This window comes from Cryptotermes secundus, unplaced genomic scaffold, assembly GCF_002891405.2.
Source record: "Cryptotermes secundus unplaced genomic scaffold, Csec_1.0 scaffold97, whole genome shotgun sequence".
In the NCBI taxonomy this organism is placed as follows: Eukaryota; Metazoa; Arthropoda; class Insecta; order Blattodea; family Kalotermitidae; genus Cryptotermes; species Cryptotermes secundus.
In genome coordinates this window covers 817,066-834,303 of record NW_019720561.1, presented here as the reverse complement: position 1 = coordinate 834,303, position 17,238 = coordinate 817,066, and the positions used below count along the sequence as shown (strand labels likewise).

At 41.3% G+C, this 17,238-nt stretch overlaps 1 long non-coding RNA gene across 1 annotated transcript in view; it reads left to right on the top strand.

Annotated features, from left to right (window-relative positions):
• The window catches only part of LOC111867996, a 178,705-nt gene that overhangs the window by 96,283 nt on the left and 65,184 nt on the right, over positions 1-17,238 (top strand). The window contains exon 3 of the long non-coding RNA XR_002843438.2: positions 15,756-15,828. This is a non-coding gene — a long non-coding RNA (uncharacterized LOC111867996). The remainder of the gene's footprint in view (positions 1-15,755; positions 15,829-17,238) is intronic.

Sequence of the window (17,238 nt, the reverse complement as noted above, 5' to 3'; positions counted from 1 at the left end):
TCAATTGTTGTGCCTTACTGTACCTAGATACGAGTACAATAATCAGTTATCTTCATCTGTTTCCTGTTACTTGCCCAATACACACTTTCTAAATTACGTTCAATGTCCATATCAGAGAAATTCAGGAATGAAAATGACGTTACATACGAGGTTGATGCATTTGTGCATGTCGTACTAAGCAAGGTATAAAAACAGTTGCTTTATGAGGAATTAGTTCGTACCATTGAATATGTGACGCAATAGACAAGGTGTCGCAGAAACCGATGTTGCTATAACCAAGTTTTACTGTATATAATATGTAAGTTTTATTTTAGTCTGACACGATTTTCTTACTTTTCATGTTTATTTACTATAAATTGCTCAACGTATGAGTGTAGGCACGTTGATATATTAGTTCTCAATGCTATAATTGGAAAGTTCTGGAGGAAGCCACTGCCTTCAATAGAAATACTTGTACTTTGAGCCTCATTGTTGGTGTGCCCACGATGATTTCCGCTTCAAGTTAATCTGGACGGATTCTTTCCCTCGTTTTCTTCCATTTCCAGAATAAACTCTGGTTCAAGTAGAACGTAGCCAAGTCTATTGATTTCTGTGTTGAACAGAATGATGGGTAGAACAGAAGACTGAACAAGATATGAAGGAGTGGAAGGGGGGGGGGAGGAAAATCTTAACTTTCAAGTTTCGTGACTGCAGCGAAATCCCAGAAATACTGTTGTACTTACGGTAGACTTAGCGGCCTGCGTAGTCTAGAGGTGACGTTCCCACATCATGACTCGTAGTACGCGGGTTCAAACCCGGCGGAGGTCGTGGAATTTTTAAGGGCGGAAAATTTCAGGGAACAGGTCCTCCGGGAGGGACTTTAAGCCGTGGGTCCCGTGTCGTAGCTTTACGGCACGTAAAAGAACCTCATATCTCCAAAGGAGGTCACTGAGCCAAATTACGGACGTTTCCCGCCCAACAGCAGTCTCTAATACCTCTGGTAGATGGGGGAAGCATTATAGATACCTCTCAGCTAGTAGAGCCGGTCTCGCTGGCTGGGTGGGACTGATGGTAAGCACCAGTACCGGTAGGATATAGAGACTGGTAGAAATCATAGAGGGAAGCACAATGGACCAATGCAGGTCTCAGTGCATGGGGAAACCCACCCTCTCCAATAACTAACTAACTACGGTAGACTTGAAACACTCTGTTTTTGTAGAGAATTTTATTACTGTTTACGAATTAGTTTAATTCTTTTCTATCCAAAACCATAAAAAGGGTAAATCTATCCATGTAACAGGCCGCGAAGTGAAACAGCTCTATTTCGGAAACCATTAGGAATACGATACATGTATGTATGCAGTTTTTGCTTAGAATAGGCGATACAATGACCTCCCAGAATACTAACCTTTCCTCCTGGGACATTCTGAATAATCTAAATAATCCTCACCTTATACGCTTCTCCTCTATAGATGGAGGCATTACAGGCTTATTTCTTGAAACTGGCATATGCATCTGCAAGTCTAGACGGTGTTGCAGCTCCGAGGACCACAATATCGCCTAATAATATTTGGCGAAGTGTACAATTTTTAATATCTACATTCATTCATCAGTAATCTGTCAGACGACAGGTCCACAGTCTCTTCCAAAACAATTCCTCCACTTAATGCGATCTAGAGCTTTCTCCTTCAATTGAGAATATCCTCTACCCTCCCCAAGGTCATCCAGCATCTTCTTACGTCTTCTTCCTCGTCTTCTGGATCTCGCATACATGGTATCTCTGTTTTTGGAAAGGGACTATCCAGGAAAAGTGATAATGTGGTAGTTTTTCCATTTGCTTTCCACATCGCAGTACAACAGCCGTTCAAACCCCTCTGGTCACGCCTGTTGCTATACGAACTTGAACCATCTCGAGCATCATTTGCTCTGTGCTTCAAGTCGCTGCTGATGACGCTGCTTCCGGCATCAGTTTTTGGTGTCTCTCTTCGTCTGATGCCTACCCTTTGACCTGTCCAGCAAGAGGCCCTGCCAGTAGCTACGCTACCGCTGGTATAGCTCTCAGGGTCCTTGGCATACTCAAACCCCCTCACCACGATAAGGTGGAGACACCAAAAAGGGGGAATATCTACATTATGTAATATTATACATTGTCGTGTCATTTACTTTCCCTTGATCTCTAATTTATTGGATTAGTCACACCCCCCACTAAGCGAATTACTGGATTAGTCCGTCATTGAGGACAGACTAATTAGACGTAGTTGTTCAGATTTTGTTCCGTAAGACAGAGAGAAGCACTCACATCTATCGTGTTCTTTCTTAAGAACAGAAGAACGGGGATAAACATCGGAAAATGACACGTCATCTCAGAACCACAAAAATTCATCCGAGTCGGAAGGAAAGTAAAGCCACGGAAGATATCTCACTGAATGAATCCGGTCTCGAACCAAAGATCATTGATGTGTAAGCTCTTGATATTTATCTCTACACCATTTATATACAGGACTGAATATTTAACAACAAATTAGCGGTCTGCTTGCCGTCTTGAATGCTAAATATTAAAATTAAAGTCTGGAATGCTGTTAGTTCGGTATCACAGCTCCCCCTTTAAATTGTGTGGTTGTCACAAGATAGCGCTGGTGTGGTGCTGCGACCGACTGCGCGTAATCGGGTGTGAATTTAAATACAGAAACATGAAGAGACGTACAGAAACGTAAAGGAAACATTGTCCAGACGATGGTTGTATGGATATTTAGGAAGGATTGGAGAAAAGATTAAACCGACTGGAGAAAATGTGGGCGCGGGTCAGAGTATAAGTCTGCAATGAATTTATGAAGCATTGAAGGAAAAGGATTGAATAGAATCAGAGATATTTATGGACTACCTGGTCACAGAACTACCCACAAAGGTTTCTCCACCTTGTGGTGGTGGTGCTTGCGTGACTGTGAACTGGAGAGCTATGCTGGCGGTAGTTTAACTACCGGTAGGATCACCTATGTCAGAAATCTCAAAGGGTAGAGTCCAGAATAAGAGAGATACCCTGATCATCCAGGTTGAGAATTTGGCATGAGGCTAACAACCTCATCCTGTAAAAAGAATTTTGTTCAGAAACCTAATAACCAGACTAGGGTCATCATGCGTGGGTCCATTCCTATGGCAGCACGCACATACATTCACACATACAAGCATATGAGAAGCCGGGATAGCGCAGTCGGTATAGCGACTGGCTGCGGGCTTGACCGAGAGGTCGGAGTTCGAGTTCCGGTAGGGTCAAGAATTTTCTCTTCTCCACGTCGTCTATACCGGCTCTGGGGTCCACCCAGCTTTCTATCCAATGGGTACCGGGGGCTCTTTCCCCGAGAGTAAAGTGGCCAGCGCGTGAAGCAGACCCCTCCAACTAGTGCCGAGGTCAAGAAAATATGGATCTATACATCCATTCCCCCATACGCCTTCAAGGCGTAATGCTTAATTGATTAAGCACAGGGTAAAATTTACCTTTTTTATCGTTGTATCCAAGAACAGTGGACGTTTGGGACCAACGTAATATACTGTATTTACCAGTAGTGAAGAGAGAGCACATCACTGTACCTGTACTGACACCAGTACACTGTAGCCTTAACATTCCTTTAGGACAGCTCAGAAAGCTCCCTAAAGGCATGGGGGGGAGGGAGAGGGGTTGCGTAAGCGTTGGAGACGAAGACAAGTCGAAGTAACAAGGAGAGTTCTCCCTATCAGACTTTCATATCGCCTCGTCATCAAAATTTGAATGGAGGTGGTGAGCAGCCTGTCGACTCAGCAGTCTGGTTGAGCGGAAGTGACAGGGAGCGGTGGTTTGTTGCCTGTCCTCTGCTAACTGCCCCGTTTCCTGAACCAAGCGAACAATGCATGAAGCCTGTATTTGATTGTGGTCTCAGAGCCCTAATGATTCGACGTTTCGTGATCAAAACTCGTTCTGTCACCATGAGGGAAAAACACAGTTTGAGAGTAACTGAAAACACGTGATGAGAATACTTTTTTTTGGCTTGAACGGGAAAGAAAAACATGAGACTGAAGAAAATTGCATAATAGGAAACTTCACAATTTGTATTCACAAATATCATTAGTGCAATCGAATTAAAAAGGTCGAGGTTGGTTGCGGGATATAGAGGTACAGGGGATATGAGTAAAAAAGGCAAAGCTGTCCCTGTAACATGCCCTGGAGGCCCATAGAATTGTGCTTCGTCGAGGCTCCCACATTTTCTAGACAATCGGCTCACAGTTGGCGGTGAGTTCTTCAACCTTTTACCCCTAAGGAAGATTCCTTGTACTCATTTCTCTTAGAGGCTCAGTCGACTTGGGGGCCATAGTGCGGCTGGAAATATTAGATTAATTGATGAAAAAAATCCAATGACCACATCGGGAATTGAACCTGCTATCTCCCGGCTTGTAGCATAGTGCCTCAACCAACTACGCTACAGCGTGCCTCCGGGGCGACGGGTAACACTTTGAAAATTTTAATCGGAAAATCTGAACGGAAGGGATCTTCTAGAAATCCTAGGTGTTACGGGGATGTGGACTGGATTCAGTTGGCTCAGGTTGGAACCTATTTGTGAAGGCGATAATGGACCTTCGTATTTTATAGAATATGGGTAGTTTCATGTTTAGTTAAGCAACTGTTAGCTTCTCGAGAAAACTGCTCCGCTATATGGGTCATATTTTAAGTGTTTCTGATGTCATCTTGTTAAATGTACGAATAGTATTCACCATACAATCCTCTGGTCGACCGTCGGTTTGTAAGATTAGTGCACCTGTGAGAGAGGTGTAGTTTTGGAAGGGGCATATTACGCGCTTCTCTCTTCCCCTTTGTCCATCACGCAGCTTCACGGCGCCTATGAATCAATTCTTGAATATCTACACAAGAATGTAATCATGCGATAGTGTGGCTGGCTTTGGTATTAAAGGCTGAATTTCTCCCCAGCATGCCGTATAGAATTCTATAAAATATTAAAAACGTGTGAGATTTATTATATTTCTATTTTAGTACATGAGTTATGAATGTAATTTTGGGCGTGACTTAAAAATATTACTTGTTTGCACCTGCAAGTAACGTATTGTCGTTTAGTTTTAAAGAAGTGTTCTGGTTATTATGGATGGCGTGTTCAGTGGAATGTAGAACTACTAGGTTCGTTTCCCATTCACATGAGGAGACAAACAGTGGCGGGACTGGTGTTCCATTATACAAAAGCTGATTTAAGTATAATTTATTGCGCAAGACTAGTATTGACAGTGATGTGTGAGGTGTCGTAATATTTGTCATGGTCTTGATGTAAATAAATTGTATTTTAAGTCGCTTAAAAGAACATTTAATATGAAAGGACCTTTAAAGTGTTGTTCACCTGAGCGTGGAAGTTTGGTATGTCAGAACAGAGTAAAAAAAAGTAAAGCTATCCCTGTAACAGACCGTGAAGGCCCATAGGGTTGTGAGACGTTAAGGGTCCCACATTATCTAGACAGTCGGCTCAAAGATGGCGGTAACAAAAATTAGGAAGAAAGTGAAATGTACCTCGCAATTTGTTTTATCTCATAAAACTGAAGACGATAATGGTATGCATAAGAAAGATTATGAACGCATACGAAAATTTAATAGGAAAATCTGAAGGAAAAATCAATTTGGGGGGATTATGGTTCAGATAGGAAAATAATATTAAAATATATTTTAAAGTAATAGAGTGTGAGGATGTTAATCCGGTCATCTGGGTGAGGACAGGATAAATTGAAGGCTTTTATGAATTACCGTATTTACGCATGTATAGGCCCCACATTTTTTGCCAAAAATTCAAGAGCAAAACTGGGGTGCGGCTTATATTCGAAATATTCGAAATCACACTTCATTTTAAAAAAATTATATTCATAATTAGTAATACAGGGTGTTCTACTCCTGAAATAATATTCCAAGAAAATTATTTTTTCTGTAATTTCTGTCTGAAAATTGTGCTGCGGCCTATACATGCGTAAATACGGTAGTTAATGAACCTTTGGGTTCTAGAAAGATGACGAATCTTATTAATAAATTTGTGAATATGTTCCTACTTCAACCTCACCCTGTGAGAAGGTCACATTAATCTAAACCAAGGTTATATATACCGAAACGTGTTAAGGAAGTGAGAGTCAGTTGAGCATTTTAACTAAAATCTAAAGCAACTCCATTACTTGCAACTTAATCGTCAATTTACCGAATATTTTATTCAATGTTGAATTTACTTTTAGAGGACTAAAGACAATTTTCTGATCCTTGCTGAAGGAAATGAAAGAGCTGTTGAAGCCGTACAGCTGAATATTGTGACTTGATAAACACCTGACAATTGGACAAAGTGGCGCTGGGGCGGGTTTTCTCCGAGTACTTCGGTTTCCCTTGCCAATCTTCATTCCACCAAATTCTCAATCATCATAATCACCCGGAGCAGGCTACAGTAGGCCGATCAGTGGCCGCCGTGCCGAGTGGGCAGTTGGAATCCATCCCCCACTAAGCGAATTAAAAAAAGAAACACCTGACAATACTCGTATTTAGAGTTTCACACTATATTAATGCCTTCTATTGCTCTGCAGTCTACAATTAACTCCTCACAACACAGAACACTGACAGAAACTTCCTAATGATAGAAACTCTGGATTCGACAACTGCTTCCATTTCTGTAGGAATGTTGCTTTATATCCTAGAGACCTGTAAGTACTAAATTCAACAATTCAATCCCGTCCTTATGCAAAAATTCATGACTGCAGTATGTAATTCTTCACTATAATTTTCCTTTTCAAAAATATGAACCCCTCATTTTAAAGTTCCCGCTTCACGGAGAAGGGGATAAAGAAAAGAAGAATGAAAGTAGCTTAGAAATATCGCCGTTGCTTTTTGCGTTTCTTCTTTTTCTTCTAATATCCGCATGTTCCGCTTTTCAAGAAATCCTTCAGAGGATCCTAAGGATCTCCCATCATTTCATAAAGACTTCTCTTGAAAGAGGGAGTTGACTTATACGTATGAGGCCTTCTTCTTTGACAACCTTCTGTCTAAAGCCCCGAAGAAAGAAAAGGCCATGTTGAGAACTCTTTATAATGGGGAGGATATAATACAGTGTGTGGGTGGGGCGATGTGACGCAGTGCTTACCCTTCATTCGTCACAGATTACTTACTTACTCATGGAGCTGAGCCCTTCTGGAGGCGCCACCAGTTCTGCAGCTACTCAAGAATTTCCCAGCATTTTATGGAACCCGAAGGTTCATTACCGTCGTCACAAGAGCCCTCCACTGGTCCCTATCCTGAGCCAGATCAATTCGATCCATCCCATCATATCTGTCTAAGATTCATTTTAATATTATCCACACACCTACGCCTTGGTCTTCCCAGTGGTCTCTTTCATTATGGCTTTCCCACCAATATCCTATGTGCATTCGTCTTCTCCTCTATTCGTGCTACATGCCCTTCCCATCTCATCCTCCTTGTCTTGCTCATTCTAATCATACTTGGGAAAGAATATCATTCGTCATAGATATAAGGGCGAAAATAGTGTGAGTACGTACACATTTCACTTGTTTTCGAGTATTTCCTTGATGTTGCTCATGATTGGTCCATTTCGTACTAGTATACTCCCCTGTTTCCCAGATAAAAAAGCCTCCACCTTGATGTCCTCAAATCTCACGCTGAATTTGATGCTCCTCAAGCATATGAAATATTTCGCTGATAATGCAGATCTTATTATCAATCCCATACATTTAAACGAGGAGAGAAGAAAGGATTTCATTTATCTGGATTACGGCACCATGTAATTTTGTCTATTAAGATGGTAGTCGAAGATGATAGAGAAGAAATGTCAAAAAAGGAATTAGGCTGTGCAAAGAAGACTTCACATATTCTGCAGTTACAGTGAGACTGGTGCAATTACTGTGTTGAAATCCGTTGCCAGGATAAGACTAGTGAAGACTGAGAACCCTAGTTTGTGTGTAACGGTGAACTCTAAAGTTTATAGATCAGCGATAGTGCTGTATTTCTTGTAGTTACGAGGTGGGTATGTAAGTGCAATAAATCCAAACATCCAATCCAAACTCAGTCTGTAAGTCACGCACGCCCAGTACACGTGACAGTATATTGCGCCATACATTTCTTCGCCCATGACAATATTTGTGGAAATGATAATTGTCTGAGGATGAGGTGGGCAGGTCATGTAGCACGAATGGGGGAGACCAGGAATGCATATAGGATATTGGTGGGAAAGCCAGAAGGAAAGAGACCACAGGGAAGACCAAGGCGTAGGTGGGTGGACAATATTAAAATGGATATTAGTGAAATAGAATGGGATGGTATACATTGGATTAAACTATCTCAGGTTAGGGATCAGTGGAGGACTCTTGTGAACACGGTGATGAACCTTCGGGTTCCATAAAATGCTGGGAAATTCTTGAGCAGGTGCAGAATTGGCGGTTTCTCAAAAAGGGCTCAGCTCCATGAGTAAGTAAGTAAGTAAATGATGATTCTTTGTTTTATGAAATAAATTATTTTATTTCCTACTTCTTCGCATCTTTCTTTACCGCCCTGTTTCCTCTTTGTGCCAATACATTCCCCTATCCTCGTGAAGGAAACTCATACCCTTACTTGTGCTTTCAATCTAGAGTAACAGGAGCAACGACAGGGAAAATAAATGTACCCCGTTCCATTTCATTACTTGTTATACAACACCATGTCCATTATATAAGCTCAATTGAAAGAAAATGAACATTTCTCCTACACCACAGTTTGCTATTGGACAGACTGTTCTGTTCATTTTATAGTTGTACACACTCCATCAAACTGCGATTCATGTTGTGATTACAGTGTCTGTATGTGCAGGGTTAGAGTTCAAATTTTCTACGTCGCAGAGTTTTTTTAAAAAATGGTTACATCCCATTCCATATAAAATAAGTTACTGCCTCCAAACTAGTTAAAAGTTTCGCGATCCATTTGCAGTGCATTTAAAATAAAGGAACTAAGTTTTTCGCCTTCTCTTGGTTTCTTGCTTGGTTTAGTTTGTGACCCTGAAGATGGAGGCTAAATTTTGCTAGGAAACATCGAGAATTATCCGACCTACACGGAACTAAACCCATAAGACTGTACGCTTCATTTTAAAATTAGTTCACTGAAAGATATTGTTATATTGACTGTATTTGTATTTATAAATTATTTACAGTTTAATTATTGAATTTCCGGTATAATCCTTACTCCATTTTTATTTAAAACAGAAGTTCTGGAGGCTGGACTTTGCCACCTCCCTCAGATAGAAAGCTTATGTGCCAGAAATAGAGACTAGCCCTATCGTTGTGCCCACCTGAGGACGGTGGCAGAGGCTACTCCCCGAAACGTTTATTTAAATAAAAATAGGGCTACCAATAAAGTTCAGAATTCAATAACTGTATTTTAAAATACCATCACCATGAAATTTTAGATCTTGTTTAAAGTTTTGTATTTTTTTTTATCTTTTATAATCTTATCAGTTTCTGAAGTTCACAGCTTCTGAATATATATCAAAATTAAATTCTACAGAGCGAACAGAGAGTGAACCTCACATGCTCTGTGTGAATCGTTTGCACTTCTTTACAGACTATTTCACTCGCTGGTTCAGATTAAATAGCGCCAGTATATTTCATTGTTAACGTGCTTTTATTTTGCCCTGTCAAGTTGAACATCGTACTGCATTTCATAACATCTGTTAGCACTGACTTCGAAATTATTGCTTCCGGCAGGACAACTTGCCCTAAACTTAACCCTTGCTGACCAATGTTAGGTACACAATAGAGACAGCCGTACAATTTAATGGGATCTTGATTACAGTCCGGAAGACAACAGAGCGCCCAATTTCATGACGTAATAATACGAATTGTAGGGGTTCCCAAGGCAGTAATATTTCGACCAGGTTTAATCTCTCCCCTACTTAGTGACGGCGCAAACTCCGGACGAGTTCTAACACCTCCCCAATAATCGTATCCAAGTGAAACTTGGCAACTCTGTTCTCAGAGGGCTAATTATTATGGAGAGAGGCGTGGGGGTAAACTACACCCTTACTACAACCCCGTCCTTCTTGACTAAGAGAACCTTTTCTTACTAACTGCATGGGGTTAACATCCCTTGAAGTGTAAATAAGTGATTCAGTCTAAACGTTGCAATGTTAGTTAAGGATAGAAGTGGCTGAAGGGAATGCAGTTTTAATTGGGTGGAGTTCATTAACCATATGCACCGTATGCACGATAAGGCAAATTTTAATTAGGTATTGCAACTGGTCCTTACATTAAACTGATAAATCGAATTTGTGAGATTTGGTGTTCTCAAGGCGGTGAATGTGAATATTACGGTATTGTGGGATGTGAAGCCTTGCATCTTCGTAGGCGTGCACCAACGTTTCGGAGTTACCTTCTAGGAAAGCGGCCTCCATAGGGGGGTAACCTTCCCACCTCATGACTGAAGGTACGCGGGTCCCGTGTCGTAGATATACGGCACGTAAAAGATCCTCATGTCTCTATGAGACCTCTGAGCAGAATTAGGCAAAGTTTCCCGCCCAAGTAGTTTCCAATGTCTCCGGTAGATGGGGAAGTGTCGGGAACCACTGCCAGCTTCGCTGGCTGAACGGGGTTGATAGCGAGCAACGGATTCCCATGGCCGTTAATCTCGGTTTTCTAGACCGGATTGTGGTGCAAATAACTGAAAGAAATTGAATATATAAGATATTTCTCACGATTTTATTCAGAATCCTTAGCAGATTGTAATGAAATGTTTTACGTTACAGTCACATTAAGCATGTCAACGTGCAATTAACTTTAGTCCTGTTTGGATTGGAGGTTCCCACACAGTAACTACGAGCAGTATTGTCTTCTGGAACGTAATGTAGAGGTGAATTTCTACCAGTCTACACAGCGTTACAGCCAAAATGTAGCACACATCTAACTTTAAGCCTCTTCACGTCTCTCGTAGCTTAATGGCCTAAACACATTTCAACACACCAAATGAAAACAGAATAACATAAATAAAAGCCATATATATCTATAAAACCAATGTGAAATGTCTTATACATTATTTGCACAAATACTCATTGCGTAAGAATCGTCGAAACCAATATATTTCAATCACTATCCTCACCAGTCAATGAAGACTCAGAAATGACCCAATGTACCGTTTGTAGCCCATCAGATAAATTACTTGTCTTTGGTCCACAGTCATAAATAAAGAAAAACAACCATTTCGCTGGAAATAACGTACTTCTGCTTTTCGCACGATCCTTGATGGCCTCTTGCTTCTTTCACTATTCGACCCTGAATATGGAGTTGATATTTTCCTCCAAAAGTTTGGGCTTTCTACGAATTACACTACGTTACAACTCGTAATATCGTGAACTTCACAGATGTCACAGTGAGAACCTAAAATCTAATATTTATCTCCTAGAAATTATCCTGATGCACTCTGAGAAGATCAGTGTTTATTCTATGGACTTCAGCCGTCTCACTAACCACTAACACTAACACTCCACTTTCCTCAATTCAACCAGTCGCATTGCAAACCAACAGTTCATTTCTAGCCGTCCTTTCATGTTAAACAGAAATTTTCTCCACGTAATGAGAAAACAGAAGGCTAGTTGGATTGGTCATATCTTACGCAGTAATTGCCTTCTAAAAGAAGTTATTGAAGGAAAGATAGAGGGGCGGATAGAAGTGACCAGAAGACGAGGAAGAAGACGTAAGAAGATGCTGGATGACCTTGGGGACAGAAGAGGATATTTTCATTTGAAGGAGAAAGCTCTAGATCGCATCAAGTGGAGGAACTGTTTTGGAAGAGACTGTGGACCTGTCGCCTGACAGATTACAGATGAATGAATGAATGAGATATGAAAGTCGTTGTTGTTAAGCGCCCTGTTGCTTACTGAATTGTCATTTTTTTTTTTTTGCAGAAAATAATAATCGTTGAAGAAATGAAATCGGCTGTGTAGTAATAAATTCCATTTTCTAGTTTGTAGTAGTCATTTAGGAAGTGTTAATGATTTCTCTGAAAGACAAGGATTGAAAAGTTAGTACTAAGATTTAGTTCGATATTCAAATCTTTGCGAGCACTTTAGAAGTAAAGAAGTTAAAATAATACAATGCTTGTTCCGTGTCTGAGCTAGTAGATTGCGCTTTTGCGGAGAAGTATAAAGTTTGTTCCAGGAACGTCACTATTGATAATGTAATCCTCTTAACTTGAAGGAAGCAAATATTAAAGAGACTCTAAGAAGCAGATGAAAAAGGTTACATTTTCAAACAATTAGAAGAATAGACGGGCCGTGCCTAAAGGATGCTCCTCATACACAACAACTGTCTTTTTATTGCTAATGGGGTGGGACTAAATCCCTTGTACTGCGGCCACTTCTGACCTATTGTACCAGCCCCAGATGATAGGTGATTGTGATTGTGGAGCAATTGGTGGAATGAAGATTGGCAGGGGAAACCGAAGTACTCGGAGAAAACGTGCCCCACCACCACTTTGTCCACCACAAATCCCACTTGACCAGACCAGGGATCGAACCCGGACCGCAGCGATGAGAAGCTAGCGATTAACCGCTTGAGCTATGGCGCGGTCTTACACAAGAGTTAACTCTACTACTTGTTTTCAATTTAATCCAGACTTATAATATTTATATAAAGAAAATATTAAAAGTCATGAAATAGATCTTCAAATAACTAACGTCGTGGCAGACATGGACTTTGAGAATCTCACCTGGTCAGGCGAGGACATGCAGTAGCGTAATTGGTTGAGGCACTATGCTACAAGTCGGAAGGTCGCGGGTTCGAGTCCCGATGAGGTGGATTTTTTTTTGCAGTTCACCTAATCGTTCGAGCCGCACTGTGGCCCTGGGGTCGACTCAGCCTCTAACAGAAATGAGTACCAGAAATCTTCCTGGGGTAACGGGCAGCCGGAGCGTAAGGCTGACAACCCAACCGCCATCTGTGAGCTGATTGTCTAGAAAATGTGGGAACCTCGACGTCTCACAACCCTATAGGCCTTCACGGCCTGTTACATGGATAACGTTTCCTTTTTTTAACTTTCACCTTGTCAAGTCCCTCCTTTTAGAACCTACGCGTTCATGGTAGTGTTCATACGGACCGGCTGTGCGGCCTCATTCCTAACCTGGTTCAGTCTGTGCAGGATCTGAGGTTATCACAGCGGTGGTTGTGAAGAGTTCTGTCTTCTGGGTGAATCTAGTCTAATCATTTGTCTGAGAATAATTGATTATAATTATAATTATAATAATTATAATTGTAGCGTGTACCATGATTGGGCTACCATTCAGTCCAGAACCTTTTGTCTTCTCATCTGTTGTCCAAAAACATAAAAATTAGAACATACAAAATATAATTTTGCCCGTGGCTCTGTATTAGTGTGAAACTTGGTCTTTGACATTAAGGTAGGAACATAGACTGAGGGTGTTTAAGAACAGGGCATTGAGGAGAATATTTGGGCCGAAGAGAGATGAAGTGACAGAAGGTTGCACAAAACTACATAATGAGGAGCTTCATAACTTGTACGCTTCTCCAAGTATAATTAGAATGATCAAGTCAAGGAGGACGATATAGGCAGCGTATGTAGCACGAATGGGGGGAGAGAAATGCATATAGGATATTGGTGGGATAAGCAGAAGGAAAGAGACCACTGGGTAGACTAAGGCGTAGGTGGGTGGACAATATTAAAATGGATCTTATAGAGATAGGATGGGATGGTATGGATTGGATTGATGTAGCTGAGGATAGGGACCTGTGGAGGGCTCTTGTGAACACTGTAACGAACCTTCGGGTTCCATAAAATACTGGGAAGCACTTGAGTAGCTGCAGATTTGATGTCTTCTCAAGAAAGGCTCACCTACATGAGTGTGAGTAACACACAGACACGTTGCTAAGCTATGACCATGTGAACAACGCCCGCTTCTAGGCAGCAGATTCCTAACAAGTACCAATTTAATATCAACAGAGAAACGGTGTTTTTGTGAGTGGTCCGCTAAGCAGTAGCTGAACAACAACAGTGGAATGGTGTTTTCTGTACGGTCCGTGCAGATATGTTATAACCAGGACAATTAGTGATAGTGAGTGAGTGCCGCAGTACAGGGAAGGGAAGAGATGGTTGTGAGTTAGTGTGAGTGAGTCAGAGAAATACAAGTCATTCGTTGTGAGTGTTTGCTGTTAGAAGCTTGTAGCTATGACACGAGGATAGTTCGGTAGCAAAGAGGAAGGGAAACAAGCGACCTCCGTAGTCTAGAGGTAACATTCCCACCTCATGACTCGTGGTACGCGGGTTCAAAAACCCGGCGGAGGTCGTGGAATTTTTAAAGGGGGAAAAATTCAGGGAACAAGTGCTCCGGGAGGGACTTTAAGCCGTGGGTCCCGTGTTGTAGATTTACGGCACGTAAAAGAACCTCATATCTCTAGGAGACTTCTGAGCAAAATTAGGCCAAGTTTCCCGCCCAAGTAGTTTCCAATTCCTCCGGTAGATGGGGGAAGTATCAGGTACCACTGCCAGAGGAGGGGGGACCTCTCTGACAGAAAGGGACTAAAAGTATTAGATACCACTGCCATGTAGAGGGTGGAAACCTTGCTGGCAGAAAGGGACTAGGAACCCCTGCCAGAGGAGGGACGACCATGCTGACAGAAAGGGACTAACTATTAGATACCACTGCCAGTAAGAGGTTGGAACCTCGCTGGCAGAAAGGGGCTGATAGTAAGCACCAGTACCAGTAGGGTATGGAGACAGTAGAAATTAAAGGGGGACGCACAGTGGACCAGTAACCGGTCTAAGTGCATGGGGAAACCCACCCCCTCAATACAGAATACAGAAGGGAAACATCTGTCGTTGAAGCGTAGGCCTACATAATGGTATTAAATAAAATAAGTTTTCTGGAAGAAAGGTATGAACTTGTGAACTGATTCATTTAGCTCAGAATATGTATGGTTCAGTGATTCACTCTCTTGAAGTATCAACAAACAAAAAAAAACTCCTAGTTTTAGTCCGCAAGCGAAATATACCGACCGAGCGACAGCCGCTTGCCGGCGAGGTTAGTGCCCACTTTAGCGGATAGATGGTGTCGCGTGGTCAGCGTAATGACTCCACACGGCCGTTAATTCCAGTTTTCTAGACCGGAGCCGCTACTTTTCCATTCAAGTAGCTCCTCAGTTATCCTCACGAGGCTGAGTGGACACCGTTCCAGACCCACTACTTCTCAGAAAATCTGGTAGCGCCGGGAATCGAACCCAGGCCTCTGGATCTGTATCCAGGAACTCTGACTACTGACCACAGAGGCGGACGTTGTGGAATATCAGGATCCCTAAATTTGGGTACTGTTTGAGAGCTGAGAAACTGCATTTTTTTCCTTTGAATTCCGTGGCCAAAATGTTTCGTGCTAGTAGCAACAGCTTGTAGTTCGTGTTGACCTGTGAAGTCGGATATCCAGTGAACCCGAATCAATATAAGTAACTTTATTTATTTAGGTTGTGTTGGAAGCCACGTAGGGCGGAAGTGCAGCTCGTTGGCCATCCCTAGTCAATGGGTTGGATCTGAGATAAAGGTACTATGTTAGAAAACTAAGTGGTTGGAAGTGAAACGGAAAATTATGTGAGTGGAGGGGTGTCCAGACTGGCAGAAAGAGAGACGAGATTAACCCGAAAATTGAACGAGAATTTTGTTAGTTGAGAAAAGTTAAAGCAGGCGTCGATAAGAAGAAAGCGTGAGATAAGAACTCGTTTCAAAATTTTTTGTTTCTTTCCTACAGGACAGAAAAGGACGAAAAGGAGGGAGATGCTTTGGAGACGAGATTCCATCGACTGGAGATATGCAGAAGTTATGTAAGTCAAGTTGAAGTTTCCATTAATAAAGCAATTATGTTTCAAATTATTGAAATTGGAACACGAATGTTATTAAAGCGAGTTTAGCAAAACGGAGAGTAATTTTCAACTTATTAAACTACAGAAGAGATACTAACTCTTGCAGGATAATGGAAAACTGCTTTGTGACATTGCTGTCTTGAGTTTGCCTCTTACAGGAATATGTTCTTTGTGCCAGTACAGCAACAGTAGAGGTGTGCCAGCTTGTGAGTCAATACCTTCAGCTATGGTTATTCTTATATCTGATATCTATTCACATGATGTGTAATCTTGGTACCCGTAGGTTACTTAAGCACAGGGTGTCTGAAAATTCGAGATTCGGTGGTATATTTTAATTATCTTGGTATCCGTAGGTTACTTAATTACAGGTTGTCTAAAAATTCGTGAATCAGTAGTATATTTTAATTATCTTAGTATCCGTAGATTACGTAGTTACAGGATGTCTAAAAATGTTGGAATCAGTGATATATTTTAATTATCTCCGCTCATATTTTCCATGAAATTCTAAGCACATTCAAAAACCTAAGGTCATTTAGTGTTTCATATTCATTAGCACTGCTTGGCTCATAGAGAGGGTTTCTACATGAATTCGCTGGTTTAAGTACTCCACATTATGTCGTTGATTTCCAAACATTCGTTCATGCGTATATCTAATCATGTGGCCCGCAACCCACTTATGAACATAATGTACATAATTTTGAGTACGACAGGGACATGGCAGAAGTAATAACATATGGTTTTATGCATTTTATGACTAGGCCTTAAGGGTCGTCCATACAGACCGCTACGCTATGTTCGCTACGTACGCTACGTACACTGTGTACACTCTGCGACGCAGCACGGAAGTCTGTGTGGCCAGTCACATTGACAATAAAGGGAGATATTTTTCTGTTCGTATAGCGAACATAGCGTACGTAGCGTGCATCGCGCACGTAGAGCTTTGTGTGGCCGAACCTTTAGGGGTTATGTTTTATCTGTAACTCACATAATAGGATCCTTATTATGGTAAAATGAACTTAAGACACTTCTACCGTAAAACCAATTCGAGATTACTGAAAATAGTATTATCTTTTGTATTAACTTCCGATCCTGATTACAGAATTTGTATTATTTCAGACTCTAGACCGTCATTCCATCACACCTCATTATACCAGGACTTTGAAATACCGCTGCTATAACCATGAACTCCATTACGATTACGTATTTTCACGCTGTGTGTGTGACTGTAGACTGGATTTAATAAGGCGAATAGATTTATTTACCACTTAACAAGTTGTATCTATAAATAACTATAATACTATCACTATTTCCACATTTTACATTTCGCTGAAGCATACAGTCTAGCGTTATCAATCTTTTGCTGGATGTTTC